This window comes from Zalophus californianus, chromosome 15, assembly GCF_009762305.2.
Source record: "Zalophus californianus isolate mZalCal1 chromosome 15, mZalCal1.pri.v2, whole genome shotgun sequence".
NCBI classification, from domain to species: Eukaryota; Metazoa; Chordata; class Mammalia; order Carnivora; family Otariidae; genus Zalophus; species Zalophus californianus.
The window spans coordinates 4122013-4143400 of NC_045609.1; the positions used below are offsets into that span (position 1 = coordinate 4122013).

At 39.1% G+C, this 21388-nt stretch overlaps 1 long non-coding RNA gene across 1 annotated transcript in view; it reads right to left on the bottom strand.

Moving 5' to 3' along the window:
• Window positions 1–12447: 12447 nt before the first annotated feature.
• LOC113923803 overlaps window positions 12448–21388 on the bottom strand; it is a 583801-nt gene continuing 574860 nt past the window's right edge. The window contains exon 3 of the long non-coding RNA XR_003520417.1: window positions 12448–12567. This is a non-coding gene — a long non-coding RNA (uncharacterized LOC113923803). The remainder of the gene's footprint in view (window positions 12568–21388) is intronic.

The following is a 21388-nucleotide window of genomic DNA, read 5'->3' on the forward strand; positions in this document are numbered from 1 at the left end:
ATTTACCTTGTAATCATTTGTGGCAGCCGGCCTGCAACAAGGCTTGAGCTGATCACTACGTCCTGGTATTTTCACCATCCCATAATCTTTTCCCACATTGCATAGGAATGACTCTTGTAACCAAAAGGAAATGATGCAGTTGATGGAATGTGCCATCCAAAGGTGACCCATAAAAGACATAAGGGCTTCTGTTTTGCTCTTTCTTTTGAGCATTTGTTCTGGGTGAAGCCAGCTGCCATGTTGTAAGGAACTGAGGCCTCCCATGGAAAGCCACTTGAGTGTGCCATCTTAGAAGTAGACCATCCAGCCCCAGTCAAGCCATCGGATGACTCTAATCCTGGCCAGCATCTTGATGGCAACCTCATGAGAGAATCTGAGGCATTCCCAAATTCCTGACTGAATGATCCACTGTGAATTAATACATTTTCATTGTTTTAAGGCACTCTTTCAGAGAACAATTTATTATGAAAAAATAGATAACGATTGCACCCAATATACATACATGTTAAAACATAAACAAAAATAAATGTTTTTGAAGAACAAATACTTGCCCTTAAAATGTGAGATTTATTCCCCAATTTTATTCTCTTTTATTAAAATTATTCTGTTTATGACTCCTTAAAATGCATTATTCCAAGGGTTAGTCAGCATTACCGTTACTATTTCTCAAGGAGAATCAGGCGAGTGTAGCTTTAAGTCTTGTTCCAAACCATTTGGTGCGTCTGAGCCATTTCCATAGAGAAATTCTGGATATTCCCTGCTCCCCATTTATATCATTTGTTTATAAAATTGTGACATCACATGAAATTTCCAATGAAGTCTGAAACTAAAAGAGGAAAACCTTTCTTTCCTATAAAATGGAGAATGCTCCCGTCTTCAGTTCATGTATTTGATGATACCTTTTAGAAGTAGAATCGTGTCTCAAGCATCTGGGGTTCAATACCACAAACTGTTGTCTAGCATGTGGCATTGGCAATATCTCGTTGTTATCACTGAAGACTGAATAAAGGACGTAACAAGTCATTAGAGGCAAACTGCACGCTAGTTTGGGAAAATCACTTAACCCTTGCATCATGCTTTCCTAACTGATGCTGGCTGGGAGACCCCTAGTAAAGATTTAAGGACCTGAGAGAAAAGGAGATCTTTAGAAGGAATGGCTGCATGAGGCCTCTGCTCCCCCAGGAAGCAGAATAAACTGATGGTGTTGGGGGGTGAGGTATTTGCATTTACCTGAGGCCCTTTCAGGTGGATGGGGCTGAATAACCTTGGCAGGAATAAAAATTGTGTCTGAAATTGTGGGCATTATGATCATTCCCATTTTAAAAATAAGGAACTAATGGTTGAGAGCAGTTATTAGTTCACGATTACAATTAATAATTGCCCAAGCAGATACGTGTTCACTAGCACAGAGCCTGGAACACAATGACAGAGAGTAATTTCTTTTTCTTTCTTTTCTTTTTAAAGATTCTTTTATGTATTTGAAAGAGACAGAGAGAGAGAGAGAGAGTGAACGCACGGGGTGAGGGGGGGGGAGAGTAGAGGGAAAGGGAGAGAGAGTCCCAAGCAAACTCCACGCTGAGCACAGAGTCCTACGTGGCGCTCCATCCCACGACTGCAAGATCACGACCTGAGCTGAAACCAAGAGTCAGATACTCAACTGACTGTGCCACCCAGGCTTCCCAGAGATATTTATTTATTTTTATAGTATCTTAGAATTACAGTATCATTCAATCATAGAGTTAAGAAGATATCAGACATCATTTGTCTAGTTAGAAGATCAGTTGATGATGATTTAAGCATCAGTTGGGGGCCTTTATGAGATTAACTTTTCTACATCGTATACTATTTCTGAATAAAGATGATATTCCCTTGACTGGAACAAGCCAGGAACACATGGAGGTCACCCCTTTCAGGAAACCATGTTGAATTTCACTAGTTCAAAAATTTCTTATAATAGATTGAAATCGTCCTGGAGATCTCTTCATTCTTCTTCATGCTAGTTATTGACATATGTAATTACTCCCCTGCTTTCCTTTAAAGGTCCTTAAAGGACCTGGCTTCAGGAATCCTCCTTTTCTTGGTCCCCATATTTGGATATACCTTTGTTGCTGTTGATTTTTTTTTTTTTATATTATACTAAACACAGTATCTTAGATGATATAAGATTGGTATGAAGCATGATAAGATTATAATTTTGATATGGATCTCAACCATATTAATGCCTTCTGAGGCAACTGTTTCCTTGTTATAAAGTGGGTTATGTTCCAAGCCATCGGGCTCTACTATTCTACCCCCACGCCATAGCAGATGATATCTTGGCATCCTGTTTAGAGCTCAGGATCACCTCTTCACCTTCAACAGCTATACCCTCCGCCATGCTCTGAGACCCTGCCACACCATGAGCTTGCTGCCCCTCAATTCTGCTCTGTGGTTTGGGGGAGTTTGAGGGCTGGATTCCAGGAAGTCTTCAGGAGAAGACTGATCACAAGCCACTGATCATGAAGAAAGTGAGGACTGCCCACCATACCTTGAAGAGACAGTTGATAGAAACATGGATATCGAGTGCTGCTGCTGAAGTGCTTCTGATGGAAATGAGGAACATGTTATTGAAAACTGGAGGAAAGTTATCCTTATTATAAAGAGGTGAAGAACTTGCAAAAAACTTAAAAATAATAAAGTGGGTTATGCTGCTGGCTAATATTAAATTATGGCAAATCAATACTTATAACCATAACTTTTTTTTCCATACTAAGAATGATCCAGTCATGTTACCCTTTTTTCTATATGTGCACACTAATTTTTTAGCCTAATTACAAGATTTCATGTGAGGTAAGTGACTGGTGTCAATCACAACTCCTGAGCGATGGGGAAATTTATTACTGGAGAGATGGAATGGTATTGTGGTTGAACATGTGAGCCCTGGTGCCAACTTCTTGGGGTGGATCCCCGGCCCACTGCTAACAAACAGTGTGGGTGTTGAAGAATTGCTTAACCTTTATGTGTCTCATTTTCTGGTCTATATGATAGGGACAAGAATATCTCACAGAGCTGTCATGAGACTTGAATATGTCAATGCATTTTTTAAAAAGCAGTTTGGCATCATATTTGACTTTAAAAAATGTCATAGGATTGGTTCCCCTCCAAGCAAATGTAAGCCTCTCTAGAGAGAAAATATCAAACATAGACTCTGTCAAATGCAGACCACATCTGCTATTTGGCCATAAAAAGTACTAGCTATTATCACTTGATGCTCTTATGGTCCCCACTCTGCTCACCTATGGGAACAGCTAATAATTATTTACATTACTGACTAGACATTTAGCTGAATATTCTATATGTGTTACTTCCTTTAAAACTCACTTCAATCTTGGGGCACCTGGGTGGCTCAGTCAGTTGAGCATCCGACTCTTGGTTTCAGCTCAGGTCTTGATCTCAGGGTTCTGACATGGAGCCCCATGGAGGGATCCCTGCTCAGTGGGGAGTCTGCTTGAGATTCTCTCTGTCTGCCCCTCCCCTTGCTTGTGCTCTCTCTCAAATAAATAAATAAATAAATAGAATTTACTTCAATCTTAAGATTGTAAGAAAAGAATAATTATTCCCATTTTCTAGATAAGGACATTGAAACTCAAGTAATTTAAGTCACCTGGAAAAAGACACGGCTGTTAAGTAGTGGTCCAAACAGGCTAAGCCAAATTTATAAATTGTCTAGTTTAGCCAGAAGGTCAGCTACTGATGATTTGAGCCTTGGTTTGGGGCTGGCGGAAAAGTTATCCCAGAACTGGTAGGAAAACCAGAGAACCTGTCCTGGTTCGTGTTATGGACCCTCCCAGCATCAGTTTGGACCCCGTCCATTTTCTAGGTCATGCAAATGCCTTCATCTAGGTTTCTAAAACAATCTCTTTCTACTGATCCTCAATAATCTCTCTTCTAAATGCTTCAGGTGAAGAAGCAGAATCAATCCTGAAAGAAATAATGAAAAGAAATCTTGTCCGGGAAATGCAGGTCTCAATTACACATCAAAAAGAAGCTTTGAAAATAAAATATTTTTGGATTTTTTTTATCTCAAAGGTGGACAGCTGTAATTACTATCACCGAAGCCTACCCCTTGCTTTTTGTTTAGAGAGGCCCTGGCTGCCATCTCCCTTTGGAATTCACCTGAGGTCATTCCCTGTTCTGGGGTCAGCCTGCATCCAGTAATTCATCCATATGGGAATGCAAAGACTTGACTCAGCCCAATCTGGGGCAGCTTTGAAGGGCTACCCCCCATCTCATGGCTGGGGGTTGGCTGAGACTTCCGGAGAACCATCATCCCTGCTCGAGTTCACCCTCTGTCCAATCCTTCCTTCCTTTCCACAGATGCCGATCTGAATGGCATTTCTACCAGAGCTTCTGCATGCTAATCTCCACCTCAGTGTTTCCCAGAAATCCAAACCACCCAGAGCAAGAGTGCATTTCCTCTCCAAGAAAACTTTCCACCAAACAAGCTCTATACTCAAATATTTTATTGGCCACCAGTGCAGTGGTGTTCATTTGGAGTAGTACTTTACTGAAATACATTTTTCATTCCATTTTGATTTTCAGTGTTTTTTTTTTTTAATATGTCAAACTGGCTTAATTGGCTGCCTAATGAAACTTTAAACTTTTGTGTACTGAAGTCTGTTTCTGCTTCTACTTTTTGCAAATGCCAGACAATCTGACTTTCCCTAATTTTTTTGTTTATAATTTCTAACTCTGGATCTCAGTCATCCTTAAAACAGAGAATCTTGAAATAAATCTTTCTTGAGGTTGTGTAGTAGAGAGATTTGGAAATGATGATATTCACATCTCCTATCTCCTATAACAATATAGGGGATCTCCTATGCCCTAAAATAATAACATTGCAAATCCAATTTAGTTTGCATTTCTTTTTATCTGGAATTTCCATCAGATAGATATTTGAGCCATTTCGTAGATGTTGAAATTTATTTCTTGCTTCTGAATTTATATTTAGCCATAAAAAAAAAAAATCCCCTGTGGTCTGATCTTTCCTGATTCTTAACCACTTATTCCCACTATTACGTATATCAAACCACCATAGGAAGAAGAATTTGTTCTTATCCATTTTTAAAATTTTCTGATAAGAAGATATAGAATGGTTGTTAATGGCTCGACATAAGCAGAAGGCAACGGCTCAGCCTTCTAATCTTCTAATATGAGAGCTAATCACATAGAGGCTGATGGCCAGATGTCCTCTCTTTCCCTTCAGCACAGAACAAGGGTAAGTGGGTTTAAGTTCAACATGGGAGATTCAGAAATCACACTCAGAAAGTCTCCACGCTGTCAGGCTATTCTTCAAAGATGACTGCACTTACAATTCACAAAAAGAGAGTGACCAAACCTTTGTTGCTAATCCTCATTTACAGGAGATTCTACATTCAACATGAGACAAAGTAAAAAAGAGTTGATGTTTAGGAAAATGTGTGTGGGTTGTCCAATAAAATGGTTACTGGGAATTTCTAAATATAATTCATGATACATTATATTGGTTCAAATTTTAGTGCATAAAATTAGAATTACTGAATTCCTGTGTATTAAAATTTATGCTAGGGAAATGAGTAGGGACAATATAGCCTCTTAGGATTTCTTCTGCACTGTAATGTTCAATTTCAGGGCCCATTTAAAAATCAAATCATGGAGCCCAACTCTCTTCTACATATAAAACCAAAATAACTGTTGTCCAGAAGTCATGTGGGAAAATATCTCCAGGTCTGACTGCATATTTATTTTAAACTATCATGATGAACATAAGTACATAACAACTAAAGAGCAAGAATCAATGGTGTATAAGGAGTCTATGCAAATCAACACAAAATATCCAATAGAAAAATTGGTAAAAACAAAAACAAAACCAGAAACAGGTAAATTACCAGAAAAATTGGTAAATTCCTAGGCAATATGAAAAATATACCATAGGGGCGCCTGGGTGGCTCAGTCGGTTGAGCGTCTGACTCTTGATTTCAGCTCAGGTCATGATCGCAGGGTCTTGAGACTTGAGTCCTGCATCCAGCTCTGTACTGGGTGTGGAGTCTGCTTGAGATTCTCTCTCTCTCTCTCCCTCTGCTCCTCCCCCCCAACTGCTCTCTTTCTCTCTTAAAAAGATACACACACACACCACACCAGATATGGTATAGAATAGAATATTATTTAGCCTTCAAAAAGAAGGAAATCCTGTCACATTCTACAACATGTATGAACCTTGAAGACATTACACTAAGTAAAATGGGCCAGTCACAAAGAAGATAAATACTGTTTGATTCTACTTATTCCAGGTATCTAAAGTGCTCAAAATGATAGAAAGAGAAAGTAGGGTGGTGGTTGCCAAGGGCTGGGAAGAGGAGAAATGAGGTGTTATTTAATGGGTACACAGTTTCACACAATGAAGAAGTTCTGGAGGTTAGTTCATATTCGCGAACTATATGTTTAAGACAATCTCTTCAACAAATGGTGTTGGGAAAATTGGACAGCCACATGCAGAAGAATGAAACTGGACCATTTCCTGACACCACGCACAAAAATAGGCTCAAAATACATGAAAGACCTAAATGAGAGATCGGAATCCATCAAAATCCTTGAGGAGAACACAGGCAGCAGCCTCTTATACCTCGGCCACAGCAACTTCTTTCTGGAAACATCGCCAGAGGCAAGGGAAGCCAGGGCAAAAATGAACTACTGGGACTTCATCAAGATAAAAGCTTTTGCACAGCAAAGGAAACAGTCAACAGAACCAAAAGACAACCGACAGAATGGGAGAAGATATTTGCAAATGACATATCAGATAAAGGGCTAGTACCCAAAATCTCTAAAGAACTTATCAAATTCAACACCCAAAGAACAAATAATCCAATCAAGAAATGGGCAGAAGACATGAACAGACATTTCTGCAAAGAAGACACCCAAATGGCCAACAGACACATGAAAAAGTGCTCCACATCGCTTGGCATCAGGGAAATCCAAATCAAAACCTCCATGAGCTACCACCTCACACCTGTCAGAATGGCTAAAATTAACAAGTCAGGAAACGACAGATGTTGGCAAGGATTCAGAGAAAGGGGAACCCTCCTACACTGTTGGTGGGAATGCAGGCCAGTGCAGCCACTCTGGAAGACAGTATGGAGGTTCCTCAAAAAGTTGAAAATAGCAATTGCACTACTGGGTATTTACCCCAAAGATACAAATGTAGGGACCCGAAGGGGCACCTGCACCCCAATGTTTATAGCTGCAATGTCCACAATAGCCAAACTGTGGGAAGAGTCCAGATGTCCATCAACAGATGAATGGATAAAGAAGAGGTGGTATATATACAATGGAATATTATGGGGCCATGAAAGAAAATGAAATCTTGCCATTTGCAACGATGTGGATGGAACTAGAGGGTATTATGCTAAGCGAAATAAGTCAATCAGAGAAAATACAAGGATCATATGATCTCACTGATGTGAGGAATTTGAGAAACAAGACAGAGGATCATAGGGGAAAGGAGGGAAAAACGAAACAAGATGAAACCAGAGAGGAAGACAAACCATAAGAGACTCCTAATCTCAGGAAACAAACTGAGGGTTGCTGGAGTGGTGGGGGGTGGGAGAGATGGGGTGGCTGGGTGATGGACTTTGGGGAGGGTAGGTGTTGTGGTGAGCTCTGTGTATTGTGTAAGACTGATGAATCACAGACCTGTACCCCTTAAACAAATAATACATTATATGTTAATAATAAAAAAATAAGGTTTGCTGATGTAACAGATAAACCTCAAGTTTCAGTGGCTTAATAAAAAAAAATTTATTTCTGAAACGTAAATCCAACTGGTTATTCCCAATTAACATTAAAGATCTAGGCTTCCAGTTATGGAATGAATAAATCATTCATAATAATGATTCAATTCAATATTGAATCACTCAGTAAATCCAATATTCAATATTGAATTATTCAAAAAATTCGTTATGTAAATAAATCATGGGAATAAGAAATGTCGAATCACTGTGTTATATACCTGAAACTAATGTAACATTCTGTGTCAACTATACTCAAAGGAAAAAAAAAAAAAAAGAAATGTGCTCACGCAGAGACTCAGGCTGAGGAAGATAGACTTCGCCCCCTTCAACTCGTGCCTTCCATGGTCATTTTCAGCTGATGGCAAAGAAAGGACAGTGAAGGTCTGGAGCAGGGGAGATTTCGATGGCACCTCCTCGCTGCACCCAAGCAGGGTCCAGGGACAGCAACAGCGGCAGCCCTCCGAGGGTGCTAGAGATCCAATTGTGCAAGTCTCATTTCAGGCCAACTGAGTCAGAATCTGTATTTTAATATGATCCACAGGTGAATGATATTCATTTTAACATGTGAGAAGCAATGCTTTAGACAAGGGATACGCAATGTTGTCAGCCAAATAGGACCCGTTACACTCCAAAAGATTATTATCTTTAGGGATGAGGATAAGGGAGACAGACACTATGAAGAGCTTCACAAATTATTTCCTATATTTCCGTTTCAATGGCCATGTCTTATTTTACATATACAAGTTTTTGTTTTAAAAACTTGAAAGAAGAAACTGGGGCACAAGAAACTGGGGCGCCTGGGTGGCTCAGTCGTTAAGCATTTGTCTTTGGCTCAGGTCGTGATCCCGGGGTCCTGGGATCGAGCCCCGCATTGGGCTCTCTGCTCCACGGGAAGCCTGCTTCGCCCTCTCCCCCTCCCCCTGCTTGTGCTCCCTCTCTCGCTGTGTCTCTCTCTGTCAAATAAATAAATAAATAATCTTTAAAAAAATAAAAAATAAAAGCACAAGAAATTACTCTCCTGCCATTTTAGTGTTCACCTAGATCCCTGATGATGGGTTAATCTGGAGTACATCTGGATATATAAGATTTTAGCTCATGGAGATAATCTCATTTAATCTCTCTGCGCTCACATTTCGATAATACTGTTCTGGAAAAACAATATTCTCAGTGATATTGGACTAACTGTACACAGAATTATGAAAAGTATTCTGTCAAAAATGGCAAAAAATTATTCCAACTGGAGCAAGTTAATTTGCTTTTTGACCACTTTGTAATTATATGAACATGTTGGCAATTCAATTTCTTCATGTTTAAATTGGAAACACACACACACACACACACAGACTTACACACATCTTATATTCCTATAATTCATGGAGGTTTTGAATAATCGATGGAATCATATTTTCCCAAAGATGAATTTGGTGAAGATAGTTGACAAATTTTAATGCTATAATGGCATTTTGAACAAGCAGGCTCAGTCTGGTGGTACTATCGTATTTGGAGGTTTACCAGGTTAAATATTAATATTCACAACCAAATTAAAAATGAGTGCTTCCCCTAAAACCTAAAACAAAACAGTACTAGGGCGCCCCCTGCTGACACATGGTCGCCGCAGCTAACAGGTGCAACCACCATTTTACGTGGCCAAGCGGCTGAACCTTGAGATAATGCCTTGAAAAATTACAAGAGTTCTATATTTTAATTTTTATAAATGTTTCTTCTTTTTTTAGCCGGTCATATATAATTGGTTAATTTTGTAAAACATTAAATAGGAGGTCTTTTTCTTGACACTGTTTGTAAAAAAAAAAAAAAAGTGGCAGCTATTTCTCTGTAGCGCCTGAAGTTCTTTAAGGTGACCTTTTTTCTTTTTTTTCTGAGAAGAATGCTTGAGAATGTTTACCATAAAGTAGAATCCTGAAATTTCTCTGAAGGAGATGTGGGATTTCAACTCTTTTAAAAGTTTATTCCCTAATGAAAAATCAGAGAAGAAAGCATTTGCTAGAGTTCATACAGCCAGATTGTATCGGGTTGAGTTAGGACCATGCGGATGCCCAGCCCAGTGGTTGTTACATTGTTCACTATTCATTAGAATAATTTAGTTGAGTATGTTGAACAAAAGACTGTTTGCTCTCCAACAGTTAAAGAGAGTCAAAAATCAGAGGAAAAGTAATATAAAGTTTATCTTAGAATTTATAACAAACACACCTCATTTATTAAGTTCATCTATTGTGGGTCCTATTATTTAAAAAAGGATACAATCATTCTAATTTTGAATATAATGGACATAATCATTAGTTTACATAATAAAAACCACTGCATTGACCTGTGTTGGGTCAGGCTGAATATTTTACTTCCCTGCCTGGCTACTTTTGTAAGCAGTTATCCCATCTCAAAGGCCACGTGGAAGAAGCAATAATCAACTAAATTTAGAACATTCCAACTATAAGAACCATTCTACTTCATTTTTCTACTTCCCTGACAATCTTCTAGGGAATTCAATTTCAAAAGGGAATTGCCATTAATTTCTACAATAATTTTCGCTGTGCATGCTGATTTCTGAAAAACACCTTACAGAAAAATAAACAGAAGTGACTTGGTATAGGGCAGAAGGACCAACACAATTCTTTCCTGATATATTTTAAATGCCTCACCAATTCTAGGCAGTAAGAAGCTGGTAAAACTCACTACAGGAAGATAATAACAACATTTCAAAGACTTTTAAAAATCTTTTTTCTTTTGTATTACAGTAACTATTTTAAGATCATTAAGAAAGACTCTTTTAGGATAGAGTATATGTGTGTATGTGAACAGTCAACAAATGTTTCATTGTAAATATCCTTTCCTTACCTCAGGCTCTATGACAACATAAGAGGGTAAATTTTACACCGGATATGTTTAAGTTCATCATGATATCAGGTCTGTGAGAGGCTTCCTTTATAATGGCAGATCTATTTTTAGCCAGCATGTGGTACTGTACATCTGTATGTTTGCAGAGCATTTAACTAGCAGTGTAAAAGAAATGCAATAAAAGATTTCTAGATGAAACTAGTACTTAAAAGAGTGTGACTGCATTTAAGAAGATGAAGCTGACAGTGTATAGGAAAGGAGTGATTCAGGAATCATAGAATTATCTTATATCGTCCATCAGTAAAGAAAAGAAACCAAAGTCCCTGAAATGAATTGGTCCATAGTACTTGGTTTGCTTGGAAGACACTAGCTTGGAAACCACTAGGAAAATACAACAATCATATCTTTAATTCAATATTAGAAAATGGAATGGAAACATCAAAAAGTGGTAGCTTTTTGTTCAAAAGAATCAGTTCTACTAAAGCAGTTTGATACAAAAACAGAAATGAAGAGGTCACTTCTAAAAAAAAAAAAAAGAGCAGGAAGCTGTTGAAAACATAGAAAGTGGTGATCTTAACCAAATTTGTCAGGTATTACTACAGAGGAAACAAAAAATGAAGGAATTACATTATGCTGTCTGGGGAAAAATAATTAAAAATAAAGCCAAGAAAATATATCTAGAACAATTTCTAAAGCTTAAATTCAATTGAAACATTAACCACACACACTTCTCTTGGGTGCTTTTCCCAGGGCAAAAACCCTAGTCTGTCCATGAACTTGGGACAGGTAAGAAAGAGCCTCTCCAGCAGCCGAGCACATGGTCTTAAGCTTCAGTTGTAAATGAGGGTTTCCTGATCCAGGATATGATTTGGTTAATTTCTCTAACTAGTGCCTTTGTTTGAACATACTGATCAGAAGGTGATCTGGTGAAAGGAGACATTTGTAAAAGGCTGTTTTGCTAATGTTCCCAGAGTAATAAAGAGATCAAAGTGCTACAAATCTCATTGGGAATTCTAATCTTGAAACTGCACTTTTAATTTAATCATCTTGTCCTCAAGAGAAGGGTCAAGTGAGTTTCTGAAGATTTGGTACTTAGTGAAAGGTGTAAACACACTAATATCTGTTTTTTCTTCCCTTTAAAGGATTAAATCTCCACTTTTGGTACAAGGAGGCCCTTAGTTCTGATATGATCAAGGCCAGTATTTTTTAGTTAATTAAAAAGCATGTTATTCTAGAAAATCACAACTCTCTATGATAAATATTTTAGAATGGCCTCCGCTGGACATCATATGGCGTGTGTGTGTGTTTAAATTTAAAATAAAATATTTGATGTCCAGCAGAGGCCATTCTAGTGCTGCAAATTCCCAGCTGGAGGGCTGTATGATTTCCTGTTAACCAGAGTCACTCACCAATTAGGAATTAGTTTTTACAAGTGCAGTGAGAAGTTAAAGATCGTTCCAAAGTCATCTGAGGGCAGAATCATCTTGTCCCCATCTCCCCAAGATATTTTTACAATAACGTCATCTATACCTGATTCAACAAAATTTATCTTTTCGGCATCTATTTTTATTGAGTGAACCCAAAGCACTGGATTTTTAAAACAACTCTCTTTCCAGCGTTCTCTGTGCTTGGTTTGCACAACTCTTAATTACCTTGTGTAATTCCAAATAGCTTGTATAACTGGCTTCATGACTAGGAGAGTTGGAATATTAATCAGTAAATATGTGCTTACCTCTCCTTCCTCCTGTGGGCGGAGAATGATCCCGCGTCTCATTGACGTTGGCCTTGGCTGGGCGACTTGATTTGGTCAACGGGTTGTTACTGGATGTGAATTCAGCACGGGCTCGAAATACAGCCGCTCTCTTGCTTCTCAGTCATCACAGTGAGAATGACGTAGCCTGGGTTGCTGCTCCTGCCAGAAGAAGGGGAAATGCAGTGAGGCGAGCCGCACCGGCTGCCCCACAGATGTGCAAGCAATGGAAGGAACGCCGCTGCGGTAGGTCGGAGTTTTGATGTATTTGACATACACCAATGTACGAGCACTACAGAAATTAACTCAAATGATCTTAGGAAAGCAACAACTCAGCTTGTCAAAGCAGTCCACATAGACGAAGGGAATCCTACCAACTGTAAGGATAAGCATGTCGGAGTCAAAAAATAAAAATGGGGAGGGATCCTATTTGTTTGTCCCAGCACTTGGTACCCTGGTTTGTACTGCTCCTCTTCATAATCAGAAAGAGTGTGGCCAACAGTGTTGACCACTAGTGTTGAGTCTAAGGACACTGCTGCACTCATAATGTTATTTCAAAGAAAGACCGCACTTTGATTTTTTTTTTTTTTTTTATGATTGCTGTTGTGGAAGCTGGTATGAGCAAAGCCTGTCACGAAAGCTGCCTTCTCAAAATCCTAGCCAGCTCAGTCTTTGTAGGAAAAACCACCATATTTTGTAGCCTAATGTACTAACTGTCTGATCTCATGCCCATCTAGGTGTCCTTCCTGTTCCTGTCGAGCCATGCGCCTCGTTTAGAGTGCCTCGTTTCTAGATCCTTACGTGGCCATGGCATAATGCTGAGCGCCTGCAGAGGACCTCTTCATCACAGAGGACCACTCACCAGGACTGAGACCTACTGACGCGTGACAGGCTCCCTGGAGCACCCGGGGCTCCTCCAGCCCGCTCTGTTCCCCACTCAGTGGAGCCTGTTCCATCACGGGACTTTGCCCAGCCAGCTGTCCTGTGTACCTGTCCCCCAACCACCAGATGTCGCTTCTCACAGCTGCAGTCTGACCCCTTCAATGGGATGAAGGCATCTGCGCCCCTCCCACACCTGCTTCTCAAGCATCACGGTGAGCGCACCATCTAGATCACATGCCAGGCATCACTCAAGCGTCTAGAATATAGCCGTAAGCACATGACAAAGCCCCTGGCTTGAAACACATGTATTCTAACCCCAACACAAAATATAGTCAGAAAGGTGGGTATCAAAATGCAGTAACATTTTTCACCTATCCAATTAGCAGAGACAATAGATTTCTACTCTCTACTTTACTACTAAAATTACTATTTTTTTCCTTCAATGGAAGAAAGAGTGGGGGAAAATGTGTTATTATACATACAGCCAGATGCAAGTTGGTAAGACTTTACAGAAAGCCAGAAGAGAACTGTTAAGGGGAAAAGAAGAAAAATTTTAATGAAAGGCTTTCAAAATCTCAAGAAATTTTATCTAACTCTACTTTTGATTGTTCTAAGGACAATTATGAGTGGGGGTAGTTATTTAAATAAAATATGCTTATTTCAATTAATTAGATATACATGAGGAGGGAAATCTCAACACCTAAAGATAATGATTTTAGGTAAATAAATTCTGTAGTATTATTTTTTAAAAGATTTATTTATTTATTTGAGAGAGAGAAAGAGAAAGAGAGAGAGAGCACACGTGAGTGGGGCGAGTGGCAGAGGGGGAGGGAGAGAGAAACTCAAGCAGACTCCATGCTGAGTGCAGAGCCTGACTCAGGGCTCAATCCCAGGACCCTGAGATTGTGACCTGAACCGACACCAAGAGTCAGACCCTTAACTGACTGAGCCACCCAGGCACCCCTAAATTCTGTAATATTCTTAAAAATGGAGATATATGGAGTTACTGAAATTATAAATTTTACTGACATAAAAACTTTTGTGTACTGTTAACTTTAGAAATTATACCCACACCCAACACATTGTTTCTTTTTCTGGAAAATTTCCATGAATGTCATATATGTGTGTAGGAACACATGAACTCCAATATTGTGGAATATTATTTTATCCCTGAGATAACAGAACCTATCAATAAAAACTGTTTTTTTCTTTGGTTCACATAAGAGGATATTAAAAACTGACACACATCTTGCTTTTTCTGTGAATAAAAATTAGAAAGTTATAACCACATGTTAATTATGGTCAAATGTGCACATGCATTCATAGGTTTACGAATCATATTAAAACAATACATTCAGGCAGTTACAGCTTTTATTTGTGGAAATTGGAAACATTTCAAAAGAATAATATTTAGAGGGAAATTAGAAGTCTTCCTGTTTTCCTGTCTCAAATTTAAATATTAAATACTACAGAAAAGACAAAGGGCATTCAGAAGCTACACCACATATCTTGTCAGAGCCCTCTAGCCATTAATCTCTTTCTATCTGTAGTTTCATCATATGTGTTCAACTTTACTAAGTGTTTAAACAGTTGAGTAAACAGCAGTGCCTACTTTTCCTCAAATCAGAAATATTTGCTTTGGCAACTTATTTTTTGTTTGTTTAAAAGTATAGCCATCATTGGGGCACTGAGTGGCTCAGTCAGTTAAGGGACCAAATCTTGGTTTCGGCTCAGGTCATGATCTCAGGGTCCTGGGATCGAGCGCCATGCCGGGCTCCACACTCAGCAGAGAGTCTGCTTCTCCCTCTCCCTCGGTCCCTCCCCGTGCTCATGCGCGCTCTCTCTCAAAGAAATAAATAAATCTTTAAAAAAAGAAGTGTAGCTGTCATTTTACATGAGATGGTAGGTGGGATCCTAGCAACAGTTGGTAGCTGTGTGTTTTCTGACAGAACTAAAGCCCTATGTTTGGGCAGAATATCTTACCAATTTTTAATGGAATTGTGTAGCAGATACAATGAGCCTCCTGTGAGACCACTCAGACTGCAATTATGGCTAAGATCCTACACGGGCCCTCGCGGAACCTTCCACTGGGCTCCTTCGTCCCCCTGCATTCCAAGTAAACACATTCAGTGAAACAAAGCAAAACAAAATGTGCCAGCAAACAAAACCCCTGGAGTCTGTGGATGAGCAAAATAAAGAACTCAATTTCAGTTTCAAAGAAGTGCTAATTAGCTAAATAAACTCACCGAGATCTGAGTTTTAATTCCTGTCTCCAAATCCCCAACACTTTATCTTGCTTTGTCACTCTGTTCCGTGGTGAACTACTCAATTGTAGTTATTTTATTGATTTTTTTAAACCAATTTACTTTACTATCAATATAAATCTAGTGTCTCTTAAATTAGATTAAAATTTAATTTGCAACCAATACCTATTCAAATAACCATCTCATCAGTAAATTTTAATGATGCTGAGTGAAATGTCAAGAGAGCTGCTATTTTATTTCCATCGATTTGCCTATTGATTGCTAATACCATGATCTGTGATGCTCTCATCCCATTGTACATAACGCCTATCCGTTATGTAAAAACTGAGACTTACTAACCACTAGTTTAGAAAACCAAAAGGTGACCTTTTTTAGTTTTCCTAAGACTTAAAATCAATTAGCGATTATAAGTGTTCATTCGTTTCCATAATTACAACAAATATCACTAGTGCAGAATTTATCCAAAATCTAAATTTTTGAATAGCTGAAATACAATTGGTAGGTGTGTAGTCTATCTCCAACTCCCCCCACACGCTATCCCTAGTGCCCCCCACCAGATTAACTCCTACAGAATCCCTTCCGTGTACTTCTGTTGGTAGGTATGGGTCAGTGTGATTAGTTGGGTCCAGGAAAGTATTTACTTTACTTAAACTGACTGACACAAGATCATATGGAGAAGTAACAACATCTGTAATTCTCACAAAGGATTTCACCACACAAGTCCAGGACAATCTCTTTTCTTGACAACACAAGCTCTTGACTTGTGAGCTCATTCTTCCTCCGTCTACTGCCAAACCTTTCCCAACTTCTTGGCCTTTCTTCCAAGCTAAACCTGCACTAGTCAGTTTGGAAGAGAATGTATTATCATGACTCGTATAAAACCCAATATTGGTCAAGACGTCGTATGGGTTCCTGATGGCCAAAATCGTTTCCATAACTGGCACGTTCTAACATGCTCTTCCTGGCTTATTTCACTTCTGTGGTAGAACCACATCAACATTCGTGGTCTTCTCTTTCCACTTCTTATTTCCTTCAAACTCGGAATATCCTTCCTTTTAGCTTTCTCTTCATCTTATTCACCAGAGCAACTCCGCCTAGCCCTTAAATAGTCACATATCCTTTGCGAACTAGTTTCCCCTCTTGTCTTTAATTTTTTACCAAATACAATTGCTAAATTTTGAATTGCATTGCCATGTGCATATATCCACATGCTCCTATTATTTCCGTTGTAATGTAATGTGTATGATATAATACAATATGATACAATTCAGTTTTTATCATATCTCATCCTTGATGACCTAAACAAAGTTCCTCGTCCTGTGAATGCTTATTTCCCCAAATTGATAAACATTTGCTAATAATAATTTTATTATCTATAAATAATCTATAGGTTGGATGATACATCAATATTTGTTTTTCCCTCTAACTCCTCTAAATTTCTAAGACCTTCACAGAAAAGGACATTGTATTCAAAAAGTACCTACACTGTATCCAAAAAAACCAGGAAACACTTTAATTCTGAAAAATGGAAACATAATGTGCTTGTGGAAGACTGAAATATTTTAGAAGTACAGTAAATTGCAGTATAATAGAGCTCAGTGTTACCTTTAACATCTAAAAATCCCACAAATTTAACTCAAAATAACTGCTCCCAAGAGAATCTTGAAACTGCATTTAAATTCAGGCAGTTACCCACATAAATGCAGAGTGACAAAAAGTCACCTTTTCATATGGGATAATTACTTTTTATCCAAACTCAGTTATTCATTGCTCTCAATTACCTGGACTTCTTTGCAATACATTCTTAAAATAAATCACAGAAAATTGGAGGGCATATTTGCAGCTTATAAACTATACTATATGCAATCGAAGACAAGTTTGCCTTTTTTTCCCCCTTTCATATAGTTTTGGCTTATTGAGTGCTTTTGAAAACAGGAAGTTTCACCTAAAGAGCCAGGTTTCTGGTCTCAACGGGAAAAGTCCGAAGATGAGACCACACATTCCTGTATGTCAACAGTCAGTTTGAGCAGAGCTGCCCCCACCTTAGATGGGTCATATGTTTTCCAGGCCACCCTTGTTCTTGCTCACTGCTCCCATACTGAGGTTCTGCATCATCCCCCATTGAGAAATACTGACTCCTGGCCTACCTCTCAATTGCTACTTGTTTTCTGAAGTCTTCCCAATCCCTGGACTATTTGGAACTGTAAACATTAAGTTGCAAACTCTTACCTCTGGTAGTAAGTGCAGTCTTTCATAATTAAAAAATGCTAAATTATCTTCACTGCAGTTGACCAGTGTCTTTTGAAATAGATTTATAACAATGTAGAAAAATTGCTGAATGTTATTCAGAAATTTCAACTAATGTGTTTGCTGCAATCTAAATGAGAGTAAATGAAGCTCTTTTTTTTTTTTTAGAATGAATGGTGCACATGAAACTTCATTGCTTACCACAATGAATAACATTTATAATGAAGTTTCATGTATAACAAATATATTTTTGTATTTGTTCATTAAATCCAATACAAATATTTATGTTAATCAGTTAAGCAGGAAAGTATACATTGAAATCTAATTGGCATACTCAGATACATCTTTAGCAATGAAGAGGTGATCAGATTTGAACATGTGTGTCATATGCATCTATACATGAGAAACTTCTGATGTCACCTTCTTAGGGATCCACACCTTCCAGGGTAGGAGTCATTCTAGATGACAAATGGGGGTTTAGGTACAAAAATTTAAAACACATCCTTTTTTTTTTTTTATTTGGGGGGGAAGAGGGAGAGAGAGGATCTCGAGCAGACACCCCGCTGTGTGTGGAGCCCAATGTGGGGCTCGATCCCACGACCCCGAGATCATGACATGAGCCGAAATCAAAAGTCAGACCCTCGCCTGACTGAGCTACCCAGGTGCCCCTAAAACACATACTTTTTATAAGCAATTTAATGTTTCATTAGTAGGAATTGTCTTACTTTTCTGTTGCCATATAACAAACCAGCAAAAGCGTCTAAAACCGCACCGGTTCTGAGCTCAGAGTTCTCAGGTCAGAGGTCTGGAAATGCCTGGCTCATTCTCTGCTAGGGATATTACTGCAGGGTTGACATGCCTGTCTCAGCTGGGCTGAAATCTCCCCTGGAGGCTTCGGGAAGAAATCCACTTCCAAGATCCTTGTTGTGGTGGAAATAATTGCCTAGGTTGCCTTGTAGGATCGAGGCTCCCTGGCAGCCTGTCTTGTTAGCAGACGCTCCGCTCCGGGGGCCATTTTCAGGTCCTTTTTCTTGTAACCCAATAGGCATGAATGTTTGCTTTCTTCCAGGCCAGAGTGACTTTCTATGTTTCCACCAGCTGGAAACAACTTTCTATTTTATGTGATTTTTAAAATATGTCCAGATAATCTCCCTAGTTTAAGGTCAACTGGACCCTATAACATAACCTAATTGTGTGGGTAGAACCATCATCTCTATAGACGCAGCGATTATGAAGGGCGCCTCCGGCAGGACGGGGGAGAACCTCGCAGGCCTTAGAATTCTGCACGCCACAGGAACATTCACAATTAACTGATGTTACAGGGCAGTGATGCCCACAAATCCTATTCAGATGAATATGCTTCTTTGCCTTTTTCTTTTTTTTTTTAAAGATTTTATTTATTTATTTTACCGAGAGACACAGCAAGAGCAGGAACACAAGCAGGGGGAGTGGGAGAGGGAGAAGCAGGCTCTCCAATGAGCAGGGAGCCCGATGCGGGACTCGATCCCGGGACCCTGGGACCATGACCCGAGCCGAAGGCAGACGCTTAACGACTGAGCCACCCAGGTGCCCCCAGGGTGACTACTCTTAAATGTAACGCGTTCATTTCAGTTTTCCAATAAACTCTTCCTGTTTTGCAATAAACTCTCATTTTCATCATTTTCACTACCTAGTTTTCTTGCATTCTCCCCAAATTTTATTTCTAATCTGCCTTAAATTCCCAGTCTGCCTTTTGGTATACAATGGAGGCCCCATCAACATGCACAATTAATGGATTTTTAGATCCCTGTCTGACATACCAGCTTGGTTTACGTGGAGGTGCTTTGGGCTGTCAACAGGCACTCACTCAGCTCCATTACAAAACACTGGAGGCGAGTTCCCAGACAGGTGGTGTGCTGCTATTCGACTCCATGCTTTCCACTTGGAATTCTGGAACGCTTCTGAGAGTAGTGTGAGACCTGCGATTCCTTTTGCCCACCCACTGTAAGTTATCAAGTTTCAGAGTGTAAAGAACATACAAATACTGAGCGCTTGGGGATTTTTAAAGAATTAATAAATAATAGATATTCCCCTAGAAAGGCAAAATGGTCATGTGAAGAGCCCAAATCTTGGGGTCACGACTGACTGAGACACTAACTGAGACAAATTTTATGTTCTTTGAGTCATGACTTCCTTCCGGTGTAAAAGCAAAGGATATAGCTCACTGCCCTGTTATGATAATTACATGACAAAATAAGATAATCAGTGTTAATAACAACCGTGACTTGGAAGACACTGTTCTGTTAAGTGACTGTGATTCTGTTAAGTGATTTGTTAAACATTCTACAGAATAAACATTTCTCAAAATAATCTACAACTCCTGTGTCTTTGAGAGGATATTTCATTGCTTATCTCTCATATATTATCTTCCTTTCTTCTGGGAGACTTTGAATTTCTCAAGGTTCGTTTTTGAATTAGAATCAGGCTGGTGGCTGGCATTTGCTGAGAGCAGGGCATCCATTGATTAGAATGAGTACCAGAGAGTAACGAGCAGTGGAAATCTATTTCTTATGCTGGCTTCACATTTGGCAATTTGGGGCACCAATGGATGATCTCTTAGCTCCTCTCAGAAAGTACAATTTATAATCCTTATCTGTTGAAGTGTTACAGGGATTAGTATTTGTAAAATGTTTTTTAAATCCCACTGTAAAGCTATTTTATGAGTATCAAAAAATCATCACACAAGCTTAATTTCCAATTCCACAGGAAAGGATATGCATGGGCTCTTTATTATTAAATAAATATGCTGGATGATCCAGCTTAGTGTGATTGTAACAGCCTACTGGTTGTTATAAATTTCATCCTTGTAATGTTTATTGATGGAGAGTTTTACACTGCAAAGTGCACACACAGACCTGGGACAATGAATCTGGGATTTGAACCAGAGAGTTCAAGGCAATGATCTGCAAAGTAATCTAAAAGAATTTCCATGATTCAACAGTCTTGCACAATTCACAGCGCTCACCACAGCACATACCCTCCCCAATGTCTATCACCCAGCCACCCCATCCCTCCCACCCCCCACCACTCCAGCAACCCTCAGTTTGTTTCCTGAGATTAAGAATTCCTCACATCAGTGAGGTCATATGATACATGTCTTTCAGGATATGTTAAGAAAAAAAAAGAAGAAGATAGCAGGAGGGGAAGAATGAAGGGGGGGAAATCGGAGGGGGAGATGAACCATGAGAGACGATGGACTCTGAAAAACAAACTGAGGGTTCTAGAGGGGAGGGGGGTGGGGGGATGGCTTAGCCTGGTGATGGGTATTAAAGAGGGCACGTTCTGCGTGGAGCACTGGGTGTTATACACAAACAATGAATCATGGAACACTACATCAAAAACTAATGAGGTAATTTATGGTGATTAACATAACAATAAAAAATAAAAAAAAAGAATTTCCATGAAAAATTACAAGCAGGCCCCTTTTCCCCAAATTTAACCTTTAAAATTACAGTTACCCTGTACCACAAGTCTATCTAGTATTGAGACTTGAATAAATTTCCAAATGCATATATACACCTCCACTCCCTGCCATTCACACACACCATTAA